The following is a 16,651-nucleotide window of genomic DNA, read 5'->3' on the forward strand; positions in this document are numbered from 1 at the left end:
GGAGGTGGCGTTTCATGTGAATGCCACAGTGCCTGTCCCCAGTCCGTGTGCCTTTTGATGAAATCGCTTGTGATAACGTGCAAGAGTATGATCTCCAGAGGGGTCAGTCAAGTGCGCGGAAGAACCAGGCCTCTGGAGACCAGAAGAAAGTGGCTGTCTCTCTCACAATTCCTTTCCTCTGCACCTGGCCTCCACTAGGCAGGGTCGACGGAGGCTACTGTACTTTCCGACTCTCACCACTAGATGGGGCCAGGACACAGGGTTAGAAAAGACAAGGCCCCCTTGTCTTTGCCTGGTGGCTTAGGGACCAACCCCGTGCACAGGTGTTAAACCCAGGATGCTGTGTCAGGCCTTAAAGCAGCTGCCTGCAAGGGGGTCCCAGGAACCTGGGCTTCTTTTTCTTTCTTTTTTAAAAAAGGATTTATTTGTTTTTACTGGAAAGTCAGATTTACAGACAGAGAGGAAGATCTTCCACCCGCTGGTTCACTCCCCAAGTGGTCTCAAGAGTCGGAACTGAGCCGATCCGAAGCCAGAAGCTTCTTCCAGGTCTCCCACGCGGGTGCAGGGTCCCAAGACTTGGGGCCGCCCTTGACTGCTTTCCCAGGCCACCAGCAGGGAGCTGGATGGGAACGGGGGCTGCCGGGATTAGAACTGGCGCCCTTATGGGATCCCTGTTCATGCAAGGCAAATACATTGACCTTAACCACTAGGTTACCACACTGAGCCCTCCTCTGACTTCTGAGTGGCGGCATTCACTGCTCTCCCAGCTGCTCCCTGCTTGTGGCCTGGGAAAGCAGCAGAGAATGGCCCAAATCCTTTGGAACCTGCACTCATATGAGAGAGATGGATGAAGTTCCTGGCTCCTGGCTTCCGAACAGCCTAGCTCCAGCTGTTGCAGCTATTTGGGGAGTGAGCCAGCAGGTGGAAGATCTTTCTCTTCTCTCTGTAAATTTGATTTTCAATAACTTTTTTTTTTTTTTTTTTTTTAGTGGCTGAGTGTGTGTGGAGAAAGGAAGGTGGTGGTGTGCTGAGGACCTTGCAGCTGGACTGCTCGCTGGGGATGTGGGCATGGACCTCCCTCCTCCGCCATGAGCTGGGGGACTCCGTGGGCAGCTGCCCTGTGTGGCTACAGCTGGCTCGGGGCACAGCGGCACACTGTGTCCCCCCCCACATACCACCCTCCCACAAAGACACAACTCAGCATGGCATGGATGAGTGCTGGGTATGGCCTGGCCAGTTTCCAGCTCTGCAGCTGGGTGGGAAGTGGAGCAGCTGGGATATGAACGCGCACCCATATGGGATGCCGGCACTTGAAAGTGAAGGATTAAGCCTATTGAGCCATAGTGCCAGCCTCAGGTAGAATTTTTTTTTTTTAAGATTTATTTATTTTTAGGGCTCGGTGGCGTGGCCTAGCGGCTAAAGTCCTCGCCTTGAATGCCCTGGGATCCCATATGGGCGCCGGTTCTAATCCCGGATGCTCCACTTCCCATCCAGCTCCCTGCTTGTGGCCTGGGAAAGCAGTGGAGGATGGCCAATGCATTGGGACCCTGCACCCGTGTGGGAGACCTGGAAGAGGTTCCTGGTTCCTGGCATCGGATCGGCGCAGCACCGGCCATTGCGGCTCACTTGGGGAGTGAATCATCGGACGGAGGTGGGGGTGATGGTGAAACAGCTGCTGAAAAATCCCTCTCTCTGTAACTCTTTCAAAATAAATAAATAAATCTTAAACAAGTCCCTCGTGTCTGCCATCGGAATGCCTGGACTCAGTCCCCAGCTCCGGCTCCCTGCTCACACACACCCTGGGAGAGAGCAGGTAACGGCTCAAGCCCTTGGGTGCCTGCCACCCACGTGGGGCTCCTGGAGGGGAGTGCTGGCTCCTAAGTTGTACCCAGCTAAGCACCACTATGGGCATCTGGGTTGGGGGTGAAGTAGCTGATAGGAGCTCTAACTTTTCAAAGCTTCTCCCGAGTCTCCCATGTGGGTGCAGGGCCCCAAGCGCTTGGCCCATCCTCTGCTGCTTTCCCAGGTATGTTAGTTAGCAAGGACGTAGGAACAGCCAGGACTCACTGGCGCCCATAGGGGACTCTGGCAATGCAGATGGTAGCTTTACCCACTGTGCCTCAACACCAGCTTCAGGAATTCATCCAATGACCCTAATAATGTTCTGATCAAGGCCTGAGCCTTATCTGCCATTCTCAGCCCTTCATATGTCTACTGAGTTGGAGCCGGAAGTGGTGGATGCTGCTGGTCTGGGGAGAACCTGAGAGCACCGGGCATTCTCACCCCTTTCTCAAGACAGCTATGGGATGCTGTTGCCCACACCTCACGAGCAGAGATGCTGGCCCCCCGGCTGGGACGATGGAAGAGCGAGGCTTGGAGAACCGGGTCCCTGAGAGCAGCCAAGGCGGAGCCGAACCCACGTCCAGAGGGTTCTGAGCTCTGGGCGGCCTCTGCCGATGTCCCCCTTTGTCCATCTTCCTGCTGCCCAGTGCGCCCCCAGCCACGTCCTTGCGCAACCGCCCTGAGCTGGCTGAGCAGGCTGTGTGCGTGCAGGTGGGCAGATGGGTCACACCCCAGTCCCTGGAGGCAGCCTCTTGTTGATGACTATCAGTATATCTGCTCCACTAGGTTGACTACTTGCCTGGGAGCCCTGGGATGCCCAGCAGCCGTCTGCGTCACAGAGGTCGCGAGGGGTTACAGGAAGGGACGGCCACACCACACGCGTGCTCGGGAGCCCGGGACGTGCAGGTGCACCCGCAGGCCCGTCATGCCCTCCTCCGTTCTGGAGTTTCCAGCTGTCCCCCCTCTTCCTTCAGATTTTGTCCATGAAGGCACCTTTTTTTTTTGGAAAGATTTATTTCTTTGTATTTTATTGGAAAGACAGAGTTACAGAGAGAAAGAGAAACAGAGAAAAATCTTTCCTGCACTGGTTCACTTCCCAAATGACCGCAATGGCCAGAGCTGAGCTGATCTGAAGTCAGGAGCCAGGAGCTTCTTTTGGGTCTCCCACGCGGGTGCAGGGTCCCAAGGCTTTGGTCCGTCCTCTGCTGCTTTCCCAGGCCACAAGCAGGGAGCTGGAAGGGAAGCGGAGCAGCCAGAACTCGAACTGGCACCGTTATGGGATGCCAGTGTTGCAGGCAGTGATCTAATGTGCTGCTCCAGAACCCTGGCACCCCAAGAAAGCTGTGGTTACAAAAGTGACTGGAGTTTATGGCATCCCATGAGATACCGCTATCCCAGCTGTTTGAGTCAGAGAACTTTGGGCTTTGAACTTTGATTTGATAATTTTTAAATTGAAGTACAATTTCCGTGTAGCAAGATGGCCAGCTCTAAAACTCACAGCTCTGTGAGTTTGTGCTGGTGTGGCTGATCCCATCCTTACGAGTCAGTTGTAGTCCCAGCCACATCTCAGCACTCAGCGGTACCTGTGTCTTGCCCGGGTCATACCTGCCTGGGTCGCAGCTGCCCTATTCACACCTACCCTGGTCACACCTGCCCAGGTCTCACCTGCCGGGGTTGCACCTGCCCCCTGGGATACTTTATCTCCTCCCGCATGGATGCCTAGGCTGCCCCCAAGGCTGACACCATGGTGGGTCTTGCTCAGGTCATCATTGGCCCCTCAGAGACTCCTAACTCAATCTGCCTCCTCTGCACATGTGCGGGAGGGAGTGACCATGTGACCTACCACCAGGACACCCTCAGGAAGGAGGCTCCCTCTGGAGGCACCCTGTGGCCATTGCTTGCCCACCGCTAGGTCCTGGTCGCTTTCTTGGTTGGAGAACAGGACGGAGGGGAGGAGGTGGGTCGGGGCAGCAATGGAGGGAAAGAAGGACAAGCAGACCTGTGTCTGCTGGCAGTGTCCCTCTGCGGTGGCGACTCCACTGCGTGAGGTTCCCCTAGGCAGGAGAGGGTTTCCAAGGCCCCGGTGCCTGGACCATAGCCTTGGCCCGCGAGGCCCCCTGAGGTCTGTGGTTGGCATGACGAAAACAATTGCGTAAAATCGGAGAGCCTGGCTACCGCCCCTGTCCCTGCCTGAGTCACGCTGGACAGAGAGGGAGGACAAAACAGAGCCCCAAGCCCCTCTGGAGTTCCCAGCTGGCTGAGGCCTCCGGTAGTGACGTCAGAGACGCTGGGGGCCTGGGTAAGAAGAGGCCGTGGCGAGAGCCAAGCCTGGCTCCTGCCTGGGAGTGGGATGGGGCCAAGGGGTTGAACCTCTGATCCAAACCATGCTCTGGGGCACCCTCCAGCTGGACACAGCCTGGTCCCCTGGGGCCTCCCACCTCTCCGGCTTCCTGGTTGAGGCTCTGCAATCATTCGATGGACCAGTACCTGCACCAGGTGTGTGACCCAACGTGATGAGATGGGAGAGGCTGGGGCCTCCTGGGACTGTCATGCTTGTGCCCCTGGGTGGGGTGGCAAGGGACACGTTTGATTGATTGACCAGTCAGAGACCACGCATGCCCTTCACTGCTCTCCTGAGACGGCCCAGGCCGGAAGCAGGGAGCCTGAGTGGGGTGAGGGCATGCAGCTGGGCCCAGCACACCCACTCTGGGCTTGAGCCCCATCTCAGCCACAAGCCTGGGCTCCTTGAGTCCCTCCTCGGAATATGCTTTCTCATCCTAGTGCCCTCGCCGACAGAGACAGAGGCACAGGCCTGGGGTTGGCGGTGGGGTGGGAGTGGGTGGGAAGGGGCAGGTGTCTGGCAGGTGCTGTTGGCTCTTACCAGTCTTTGAAGGGTGACCGAGGATTGTTACCCTTCTTTTTCTTCTTCTTCTTTTTTTTTTTTAAAGATTTATTTTTAGGGCCCGGCGGCGTGGCCTAGAGGCTAAAGTCCTCGCCTTGAACGCGCCGGGATCCCCTATGGGCGCCGGTTCTAATCCCGGCAGCTCCACTTCCCATCCAGCTCCCTGCTTGTGGCCTGGGAAAGCAGTCGAGGACGGCCCAAAGCTTTGGGACCCTGCACCCGTGTGGGAGACCTGGAAGAGGTTCCTGGTTCCCGGCTTCGGATCGGCGCGCACCGGCCGTTGCGGCTCACTTGGGGAGTGAATCATTGGACGGAAGATCTTCCTCTCTGTCTCTCCTCCTCTGTGTATATCTGGCTGTAATAAAAAAAAAATGAATAAATCTTTTAAAAAAAAAGATTTATTTTTATTGGAAAGTCAGATTTACAGAGAGAAGGACAGAGAGGAAGATCCTCTACCTGCTCGTTCACCCCCCCCCAAGTGGCCCCAATGGCCGGAGCTGAGCTGATCTGAAGCCAGATGCTACTGGGTGTCCCATGTGGGTACAGGGTCCTGCTTTGGGCCGTCCTCCACTGCTTTCCCAAGCCACAAGCAGGGAGATGGATGGGAAGTAGAGCAGCTGGGACATGAACTGTGTCCATATGGGATCCCGGCGCATGCAAGGCGAGGACTTTATCTACTAGGCTACCGCACCAGGTGCGTTACCCTTCGGTTCACAGCCCAGGCTGAGGCTCCGTCTGGCCAGCCAGGTCTTAGGCTTGGCTGGAAGCCAGACTGTGTTGGCTCGGCCTCTGGGGCTGGCCCCCTCCCAAGGGCACTCCTCTCTCACTGCTGTCATGAAACGCCCACAGTGCTGGTGGCCAGGGCCCTGCTCGGAGAACAGCGTGGCACTTGAGGGACACGGGGGGAGGGGGCAGCCAGGGGCTGATCTGGGTTACTCGGGCATGGTGAGAATCATGAAGAGTTGGGCAAATAGTGGCCGGCTGGCACAGGTAATGTCCTCTGGACGAGGCATTCTGGAATGGCGTTTTTTGGAGAAGGGGTTGGGGGAGGCTTTGCTTCCAGGGGAGCTGAGCATGCAATAGGATACGAGACAGACAAATCCCTTCCTCCCACTGCCATGTCTGGGGTAGAGGGTCACAAAGGCCCCGGGAATGCTCGGGTTCAAGGCTGGCATGGATTTTGTCACCCGCAGGAGCAGGTGCAGTTTGCACAGCCCCGTCACCTCCCAGTCAGGGTTTGCTGGGTGTGCCTTTCGGATTGGAGCCTCTTTAGCCAAATGCCCCTTTCCTCTCCCTCAAACTCTCCCTCCTCAAAGGGCTGTATGGCTGGAGGAGGAGGGCTGGCTCCACCAGGCCTGGCTGTGAATTTAGATCGAGGGTCATTTCTGCGTGTGTGTGAACGGTGGCTCTTCCAGAGTGGAGCGTTGTTGCTGTGCTCTGGGGCTGGCTGCTGGCCTGGCAGTGAGGCTGTCCCTCGTCTGAGGACCTCAGTGTGAAATTCAGCTCAGCGCCCCACTTCCTGCTGACACGGACCGTAAGGCACTGGGTCCCCGCTGCTCATGGATGGAGTTTCTGGTTCAGACTTCATTCCAGCCTAAAATCAAATCCCCATGACATGAGAGCAGGACTCAGTCTCGGGTCTGTGTCCCCTAGCCCAAAGTGTCCTTGCCTGCTCTTTATCAAAGGGAAATCACAAATTTAAGGCTGTTATCTAGCTGACCTTAAAGGCTTCCAATCATCCAACTCAAGGAGTCACTTGAACCTTAATGGCTTGTGTTGCCCTGAAGCGTTTTGGGTAGGGACATTCCATTGGGGACAGAGTGTGATTGCCCCATTCCCTAAAGCCCGAGGCCCAGCAGGAGCCCACCTGGCCATCATAAATTCCCTGAAGAGCACAGCATCACTGACCCAACACTGGAAGGTCACAAACTGACCAGCCAGGAACTCGGACATGAGCTGATCACACACCTGTGGGCCCCAATTCCAATGCCTAAGATCTTCACCTGTTACTCCTGGGGGAGCCTGGGAACGAAGCAGTAACTACCCAGAACCTTGCGCTGTGCTTTGCAATGAACACCTGCTTTCCTCCACCCAGACGTCAGTAATCGGCTTTCTGCACTCCGGGCGAGCAGACCCATCTGGGGGATCCTTCAGCAATGCCTCTGGCCAGTTTGGGGTGTTCTTCAGCAACAAGCCCACTCCTGGCCTTTGTGGGCATTTTAGGCAGTCAGTCAGAGATTGTTGGGAACTGGCTTGCCCCTCCCCACCACCTTGCAAATACATTACTAAAGAAATTAAAAAAGAATCACTTGCTTACTGCCTGAAGGCATTGCCGGTTGGATGCTGGTTGCTGCAATAGCAGTAAGTCATTCCGTGCTGCCTGCACTGTTTCAGTAATCCTGGGAGCAGGTGCGTGTGTAATCATCATTTGGTAGACGGAGCAAGCGGGGTGGTCCTTGGACCGGAAGGAGCAGTGCCTGAGGGGGTCCAGGTGCCACAGCAGGGCTGTGTGTCTTCCTCCTCCTGTAGAACACTGGGTCACAGGGCCTGGCTTCTCCCGGCTCAGTGGTCCTTTGAGAGCATGGTAGGATTTAGTGCCTGAGGTGGCCACAGAACCTAAGTACTTTTCAAGCCGTAAGACTTGGTCCTGAGTTCGCACTTTCCTGCTGAAGCAGTGCTTTCCTGCTCCTAGGAGGTCAAGGTCAGCCTGGGGCTGGAGTAGCTCCTACATCATGATCCTGTGGCTCTTGAGGGCTGCAACGGAGATTTGGACCACATCCATGACCTTGGCACCACGTGCCTCAGGAGACATGGAGAAGTGTCAGGACACTTCCTACGTGGTGCCCAGCCATTAGAGCAGCCACAAGTCACACAGGGTCCCCGAGGGCCCGGTGGACAGACAGGCGAGCCCACCACTGCTGAGATATGCTGGGAGTGGGAAATTCACATGGGAGGACAAGCTCTGATGTGCAAGGATTGTCAAGCTCCCTGCCCATCAGAAGTCCTCGTGAGCCCGGCTCTGGGTCAGGAGCGAGGAGTGTGAGGCCTCAAGCCCTGTCATGTATGCGAGCTCCCCAGACACCAGACGTGGGGCTGGATTGTAAGGGTGCAGAAGGACAGCAAAGGCACATTGGTTCAGATGGAGTTTATCACCTGGGACTCTGCTACAGTCCATCTCTCAGAACACCTGAGACACTGTGGTTTATGAAGTTGAGGGGTTTGTTTCCTACAGTTCTGGAGGCTGGCAAGTTCTGGGATAAGGGGCTGTAGTCAGGGAGGGGTGGACTCCTGGCAGGTGTAGACTGTGGAGTCCCCGAGCAGTATGAACACTGTGGGATGAGAGGAACTAGCTCACTCTCCTAACAGAACTGTCACCTACATCACTCGCCCACCCGCAGAGAGCTCCACCCTCAGGACCCAGTCGCCTTCTGAAGCCCCACCTCCAGACTCCATCCCTGAATGACTCTGGGGTTATGTTCTCCATACCTGGTCTTGGGGAGGCAGTCCGGGACCCCAGCAGGCTCCCTGTGCAGAGGGTCTGCATTTGAGGGCGCGGTTCAGGGAGCTGGGAATGGCCCAGGCAGGTTGGAAGGTGGATGAGTTAGTAAGCTGGCCTGTTGGAGGGATGGTTGATGGGTTGGTTGGTTAGTGGGTTAGCAGGTTGATTGTAGGTGGATTGGTTGATTGGTTGTTTCTTGGGTTACTGAGATGATTGCTGAGTGAGTTGTTTGGTACATGGGTTGGTTGTGGGAGGGATGGTTGATGGGTTGGTTGGTAGGTAGCTCAGTTGGTGGGTGAGTTAATGGGTTGGCTGGTAGGTGAGTTATTTGGTGGACGGGTTGGTTGTTCGGTGGGCTAGTTTGTTGGAGGGATTGCAGAATGGTTAAGTGGATGGGTTAGTGGGTTGGTTAGTGGGAAGTGAAAACATGCACCCCAAAGTGGGATTGAGTAGCAGCGCCAGACACACCTCGCTTTAATGAATAGGAAGGGGCTCAACAGCTTAGGAGGATGGGGACATGAATATTTGAGCAGACTGGTGGTTTGATGTTGGCACTGGATTCCCTGGGGGGCGGGGAGCAGAAGCATCTTCCGTGGAGCGAGCATCACTGCATTCGCTGAAGGCTTGAATGGAGCGAAAAGGGGCAATCACTTCCTGGGCAGCGCTGGCTTTGCAGCTGGCAGGCAGCACGTGGGGGAGTTCTCAGCCTTGGTGGTGAAGTGCCTGGGCTGAGAGCACCATCTGCTGCGTCCTTGACTGAGGACCCCGTGGGGGCAGGCGGTGACAGACAAAGCTGGCTCATCCCTGGGGAACGTGGCTCGCTATGGTCCCTGCTCCAGGTCGGGTCATGTGCACAGGTGCCAGGGGTTTGGACGTGGACCTGTCTCTGGGGGTGGAGCTCACTGTGGTGACAGGGTGTTTGGAGCGGGCTGGTCTGCCCGGGGGCTCAGAGCAGGGAGGCCAGCACAGCGTGATTGTGGATTCAAATTCTGCACTCGCTCTCTCTGCACTTCAGCTTGCTGCTCTCCCAACAACCTCAGCGCTGCTGCTTGGAGGGCCCAGGGCTGACCAAGGGACACCACTTGTTGGCCATGTGACTGCGGCAAGCAGTCTCTTTGCTTTGCAACTATAAAATATGAATAAAAACAGTATCTATTTCAAACACAAAAATTAGACCAGTAGAGGTGTCCCAGCCATCGGGTGAGCACAGTATACAAGTCGTTTAGAAAAAAATAGATTGTGGGGCTGGCATGGCAGCATAGCTGGTTAAAACCATGCCTGCAATACGACATCTCACACAGGCACTGGTTCAAGTCCCGGTTGCTCCACTTCCAATCCAGCTCCCTGTTAACGTGCTTAGGAAAGGCAGTGGAAAATGGTTCAGGTGCTTGGGCAACGCTGATGAAACTCCTGGCTTTGGCCTAGTGCAATGGCCATCGTGGCCATTTGCAGAGTGAACCAGCGGATGGAAGATTCTCTGTCTAACTTTGTCTTTCAAAGTTGTATATATATATATTACATGGTGTTTTGAGGAAAGCGTTAAAAAATGTTATGGTATAAGCATCGTGGATGCTTATAGAATAACAGAGCTGGCGTCTGCTGGAGGGGGCTGCGATGCGGAAAGGCCCCGTCGTGCCCTGACCGGCTCCCTGGCTGTCTCCACTGGGAGCCTGGGGTGGTTGGGATCGGGTTCCGCCTTCCTTACTCACCCTGTGCTGAATCATTCTGAGCAGACAGCCCAGACCGGCTTCTGGCAGTTCCTCGGGCCCCCTGCTCAGAAAAGGGCCCCAAGTGTGAATCTCCACTGTTCCCACCCATCGCTTTTGGGCAAGGACACTGGGGCACCGGTGCCAGTCAGGAGTCCAGGCCTGATTGGGGAGGGGAGTGGACCCTCTGTGGTCTGAACCATACCCACAGGGCCCCACTTGCTGCTTGGCCTCAAGGATGAAATTGAGTGCAGCTCCTCCAGTTTCCAAGAGCTGGGGGAGTGGGGATGGGGTGTGTGTGTGTGTGTGTGTGTGTGCGAGCATGCTGTTCCTGGCCTCAAAGGGCAGCTGCAGCTTAGCATGAAGCCGGCATTCTTGTACAAGAAGGGCCTAGCTTGGCTGGCTTCCCAAGCCCAGTCCTCCCTAGGGATTTGTAGCACAGCCAGCTCCAGGCGGTCAGCCGCTGTCCAGATGTGTGGCCTCAGATAACGTCGTTTCGCAGCCCTGAGTCCAGGCCACAGGCCAAGTCCCTGAGGCACGCCTGGCTCCCAGGAGGTGCCCGGCGTACGTGACGGTGGCGGCGGCTGCTGCCATGGCTGATACTGCAGATGGTGGGCAGGGAACCCCTCCCACAGTGCCCCCTCCCCAATGCCTGGCCAAGTTGACATTGGACGTGGGCCAGCAACCAGCTGTAGAGGTGACCCTTGCAGTCAGAAAGAACCTAGCAAGCCTGCATTCCACCTCCTGGCAGATTTGCATAAGAATATTTTAATAAGTTATAAAATCCTGGAGGCCTGCAGAAGGAGTTAGACAGGCATCCCATTATTTGTGCACTGAAACACGGGGCAGCTGTCCCAGGGGCCATCCTGGCCAAACCCCGTTCTGGGAGTGCACTAGGAATGGATCACTGAGGTGGCCAGCCTTCTGGTGCCCTTGGGGAGGGCCTGATCTACACCTCTGCCTCGGGATGACAACATCTTCCCTGGAAATGGCTTGGCATGGCCAACCTTTCTCCTCCCTCCTCGTCTGCTGGGTTGTGTCCTGGAGCGCCATCCAAGAAATGGAGCCCTGTTTGTTGGCAGCGGGTCTGAGGCCCAGCACTCGCCCAGGCAGGGAGGAGCAGAAGACAATGTCCATCCGAGACTGCTGTGGCCACCGCCTCTGCGAGGGCTCGGTCTGCCCTGGGGACACTGCTGTCAGGACGTCATGGGACACACGTCACTCAGGGAGCTGACTGCAGGCAGCCTGGTAGGTGCTGCAAGTCCAGCTGCCAGCAAGGTGGAGGCTTCAGCTCAAGGTCATGACCAAGGTCACCACCCTAACCATCCTCACTCTCCAACTCTGGCATGCTTCCATCATGCTGGCCACTTCCATCCCCCTCTGCCTACCCTGTGGCTGCCATCAGCCCATTTCCTGTCCCCCTCTGCAGGTGCCTGTTGGGGACACATCTCACCACCCAGCATGTGCCCTTGTGTGTCTGGGGTGTCCCTTTAGGATTCATGTTACCCACACCCGGCAGAGCGCTGGATAGGCCACCGCACCTGTGGGGTGGCTGAGTAGGGCTCTGCTGAGTGGGCGGAGCACCTGCTTATCCCCCTTCTCCGAGAGGGGAGGCGCTTCTGCTGGCACGGGATGATGTTAGGGAAGGGGGTGCTACGGCTGGAATCTGATTTGCCTTCCCCCAAATGCAGGCAGGACTGTGATCCCCAAAGTCTTGGGTTAATGGGATTCTGAATATGGGAGCTTAATCTGATGCTGTTGGCTAGGGGTGGGGCTTCCGGGCAAGGAATTAGGTGAGATTAAGTCATTAGGCTGGGCCCCAAGATGGAGTCCTGGTGACTTTATAAGGACAGAGAGATCACATGGAGATTGGGCAGTTCCAATGTGATGTCACACATCTGGCTGTGTCATGTGGGTTGGACCCTAAGATGCTAGAACGCTGTGCCCAGATGAAGCTCTTTTTGGACACGGTGACTTGCCTTGGGGGTTGTGTTACAAAAGGCAACAAATTCTGCGAGAGGTTCCACTGACACGGGAAATGAGGCTGTCTCGGGTGTCCACCACCCATGTACCTGGTGCCCAGGGCCTCTGCCTCAATCCCCTAGTGAGAGCAGGGCCACTTCTGGGACAAGAGCACCCACCCCTGCCAAGACCAGCTGCCCATGCAGGCCTCAAGCTGCACATCTTTAAACTGTGCCTCCTTGCTCAGCCACCCTTCCATCTGGTAACATGTGTGGTTATCCCAGTGTGGGCTGGGAGGACAGAAACCTGGGGGGGCCTAACGGTCTTCATCTCCATAGGATGATGTCACTTGAAAAAATTATTTATTTATTTGAAAGGCAGACAGTGATAGAGAGAAAGCAAGAGAGAGGAGAGAGATCTTTAAACCCTGGGTCATGCCCTCAAGTGGCTGAAATGGTTGTAGCTGACCCAGGCCAAAGCCTGGAGCCTGGAACTCCAGCCGGGTCTGCTGCGTGGGTGCACGCGACATCCTCCACTGATTTCCCAGGTGTTAGCAGGGAGCTGGATGGGAAGTGGAGTGGCGCTCACATGGGAATGCCAGCGTCCAGCACTGGTGTGACTCCTGAAAGCCACCCTGGTTGTCTCCTGTCTCAGGAGCAGGTGCCAGCCAGGTGAGCAGGTGGGTAGCTCTGGCACTCACCCTCTGCACCAGATGATGTATGTCTGTGTGTGTGGCTTGAAGCTAGTTTCGCCAGCCTGGTGAGCGTTTGCAGCCCTGGTCACCTGTGGGACAAAAAGCAGGAGGCCCGGGGTGCCGCTCTCAAACTGCGCCCCAGCCAGTCCCTCCCAGATACACGGCGGCCCCTTCCTGAGCAGGAAACAGACACACAGGCTCCCCGCGGCATCCCAAGAACACACAGGCAGGAGTCAGGACTAAACTGGAAACAGAGTTCCTCTCTTATCTTCATCTGAATCCTTGTAGGGGTAAGAGCCAGAAACGCCAATCTGAGGAACGAAATTCCAGTAAGAGGTTGGGGTTGGGGAGTGATGGCAGAGTGGGGGAGCTGGAGAGGGAAGACACACAAGGTGCCGACCTGGTCATGACCTTGGATCATAAAGCAAAGGAGTGGCCAGTCTTGCAGCAGCTGTAGCTTGGGGACCAGAACTGGCACCATGGATCATAGAAGCACCCTCCCAGCCCCACCCCCATGCAGGATCCCGGGTGCAGGATGGCATGGAGAGAATGAGGAGCTGTGTGATGTGCCCCGGGTGGAATGTTCTACGGGAAGCAGAGGTAGAGGCAGGGAGGCAGGGATGGAAGGATAAGGTGCTTGGTGAGCTTTGCAGGAGATTCCAGCACAGATTAGAATGCTGGGCTCCGTGAGCCCCTGGGGAAACAGAATTCCAGCCCAGCCCAGAGGCAGGGCCCTGTCGCACGTAGCTGGGGACCAGCCAGGAGAGCTGGCCAGGGCAGAAGGCTGAGCTTAGGGAGTGGGGGTAGGAACGGAAGGATAGTTCAGCGAGCAAACAAGGGTGGGCTGAGCCAGGACCATGGTCCCTGTCCAAACCACTGCTGGGCTCACAGCAAAGGAGGACAGTATTTGATGCTTTGTGGAAGCCAAAAAGGAAGCTCTTAGCCCTGGATGAGTCAGAGGCTGTGGCCTCCTGGGTTGGGGCTCCCTTCATATGGGGAGAGGACGTGGCAACACACCATGCCAGGCCAAAGCCATGCTTTAACCGGCCCCAGAGCCAAGAAGCTCCCTGTCAGCATCAGAAGCTCCCAGGGAAGGCATCTGATTGGTCCTGCTTGGATCAATCACCATGGGGGGAGGGAGAGGGAAATCTGTGATTGGCTGGCATGGATCTTGAGGCTGCCCCCTGCCAGAAGGATGGCACACTCTGATTGGCAACTCGTAGGCAAAAGGGAGGGGGAAGAGGTAAACTTGTGGGCAACCCCGAGAGCGGCTCTGAACCCCAAATAAATGAACACTGTACTCCGTGCCGTGAGGCTGCAGCCTGCACTGCACAGCTGGCAAACACTGTCTCCAAGCTGAGGGCTGATGCTGTAGGATGACTGGCAAGATGTACCTGATTTCAAAAATTCACTTCATTTCAAGCTCCAGCCGTTTGTCTCTTCTTTTTCTTTTTTTTTAAATTTTATTTTAAAATAACGATTACATGGTTGATCAGGGTGGGAAGGATTGAGGTTTAGGGAAAATTGGGTGAACTCATTACTTGCAGTTTGCTGTTTCTTCTGTTGTTCCTGGGGCAGGGGAGAGACAAAGGGGGAAACCGCTCACGACTTTCCACACGTCCCAGTACCCAGGGATGAGGAACCACCCCCTCACATCAACCCAGAGTCACAATGTGCACATATTCCAAGGGTTCTGTCCGAGTGGCTTGGGTGGTTCTGAAACGCTCTGGATTTCACTGATCCAGGATGGTGTCACCTTCCCCGTGTCCACTGGCTCCACTCACCGAGGTTTTTTGCTGTCATCGTTAGCTTGGGGTTGCTGTCCAGTTAGTTCTGTTCTTCTGCTACAGCACCAGATGTGCTGCCATGTTCTCCTTTCACAGCAGGGCCTGTGTCCACTGCCCACATTTTTCATTAAGTAGAACATGTTCTTGCAGGTGAGTCCAAGTGCCCAGGCCAGGTGACCCGAGCCCCAGCGGATCCCCCACCCCCAAGGGCTCATAAACCTGGCACCCACCTTGCAGGTGAGCCTCTGGACCTGGGTCAGGCAACCCAAGCCCTGCCAGATCCCACCCCAGGAGCGCATGAACCTGACACCCACCTAGTAGGTGGGCCCCGGGATCTAAACCAACTACACAAACCCCACCAGTTCCTCCGTCCTGGGGCTGAGAAACCCAGCCCCCACCACCCAGGTGGGCCCCAGGACCTGAGCCAAGCTACCTGAGCCCTGTCAGATCCCCGTCCCTGGGACTCAGAACCTAGCCCCCGCTGGGCTTAGGCCGGCATGACTCGCCTCACCTCAGGGTCTGCAATCTGCCACCTGTTCCAGCTCCTGCTGGTGGGTGCTGCAGCCTATCCCTGCCCAGCCTGATTGCTGTCCTGGTCCTAGTGTGAGCTGGCTGGTGTTGCGACCCAATCTAACTCCTCCTGCCCCCTGCCCTGGTTCTCAGATCTGCCAGTGGGTGTTATGAGCCGGCCCAAACTGGCCTGTCCCCAGACCTGACCCACATGTATGCTAGCGGGTACTATAACCTGGCACGGTCTGGGCTGCTCCTTGCCTTGCTTCTTGCACTCACCTGCAGGGACAGCGTCCTAATGAGGAGTTTCCCAAGCTCCTCCACGGAATCTCCTCCCAAGGGCAGTTCTGCACACCAGTGGGTCGTTGGCCCAGGTTGACTTTGTCCACCTCTTATCCTGACAAGAACAGTGGCCTTGTTCAACTGGCCACACCCATTCTGGTTCTTGTTGGGTGTTGCAGCCCATCGCTGCCTGGTCCGCACCCAGACACAGCTTTTGTGTAGTTCAGCAGGAGTCAAGACCTCGCCTGACCTGTTCTACACCCAACCTGGCTCTCAGCACCAGTGGGGCTGGAGTCTAGCCCAGTCTGTGGCTCCACAGTCCCAGTGCACACCCCGCAGGTATAGGCTGTAGCCATGTACAGCCACACCTGCTGCCCTCAGTCCTACTCTGGTCTTCACCACAGGGAGCCCCAACCCAGCTGGGGGCCCCCGTAGCCCGCAGGCAAGGCCTGACCCCATCTGCCATTCCTGGGCGAGCCAGCAGAGACTCAGTTCCACAGGGGTGAGCCCACACTGCCCCCCAGATTCCTCTATCAGACCCACTCCTCTCACTCTTGTCCTCCTCTCTACATCACTGGTGTCGGTCCCCTACTTACATACACATGTTGTGGACTTGTCTATGGAAGTCTCTCAGCTGCAATTCCTAACCTGGGCATGAAAACCGCAGGTCATCTCTCACTATGTGACCCCCTTACCCCCTGTAAATCAAGACCCTCTAATCATGAAAGTACACTGTCGGGTGGCCCAAGGGGCTTTGTCCAGCAACTTTGTCACCCGGGCCCTTCTGGGTGGTGCGGGGGTGGGGGAAGGCACCCGTGCAGGCCAAAAAGCCTAACTTCCAGGGGCCCAGCGTGGTGGCCTACTGGCTGAAGTCCTTGTCTTGAACGCGCCGGGATCCCATATGGACACTGGCTCTAATTCTGGCAGCCCCACTTCCCATCCAGCTCCCTGCTGGTGGCCTGGGAAAGCAGTCGAGGACGGCCCCAAGTCTTGGGATCCTGCACCCGTGTGGGAGACCGGGAAGAAACTCCTGGCTCCTGACCCCGGAGCCGTTGTGACCGCTTGGGGAGTGAATCACCGGACAGAAGATCTTCCTCTCGCTCTCTTTCTCTCTGTAAATCTGACTTTGCAATAAAAGTAAAAAAAAAATATCTTAAACAAAACAAAACAAAAAAAACTAACCTGCAGGATGGGGTGGTCCTGGAGGCCCACTGAGCTTCCCTCGCCGCAGGGAGCCCGTGTGCTCAGCTGTACATACCTCTGCCCCTTTCCTTTTGTTAACGCCTGGATTCCCCCGCCACCAGGCACAGCACGCATGACTTCAGGAATCGGGCACCAGCAGCCGAGGTAGGGCCATTTCCTCCTCCCTGGGGCCTCTTCTAATGTTCCAGGCGATTCACTGGCAGGAAGAAGAGCAGTGTTTATGGGTGTCAGGAAACGCCAAGGAACAGGAGCTGGAATAAACCA

The sequence above is a fragment of the Ochotona princeps genome, chromosome 14 (genome assembly GCF_030435755.1).
Source record: "Ochotona princeps isolate mOchPri1 chromosome 14, mOchPri1.hap1, whole genome shotgun sequence".
NCBI classification, from domain to species: Eukaryota; Metazoa; Chordata; class Mammalia; order Lagomorpha; family Ochotonidae; genus Ochotona; species Ochotona princeps.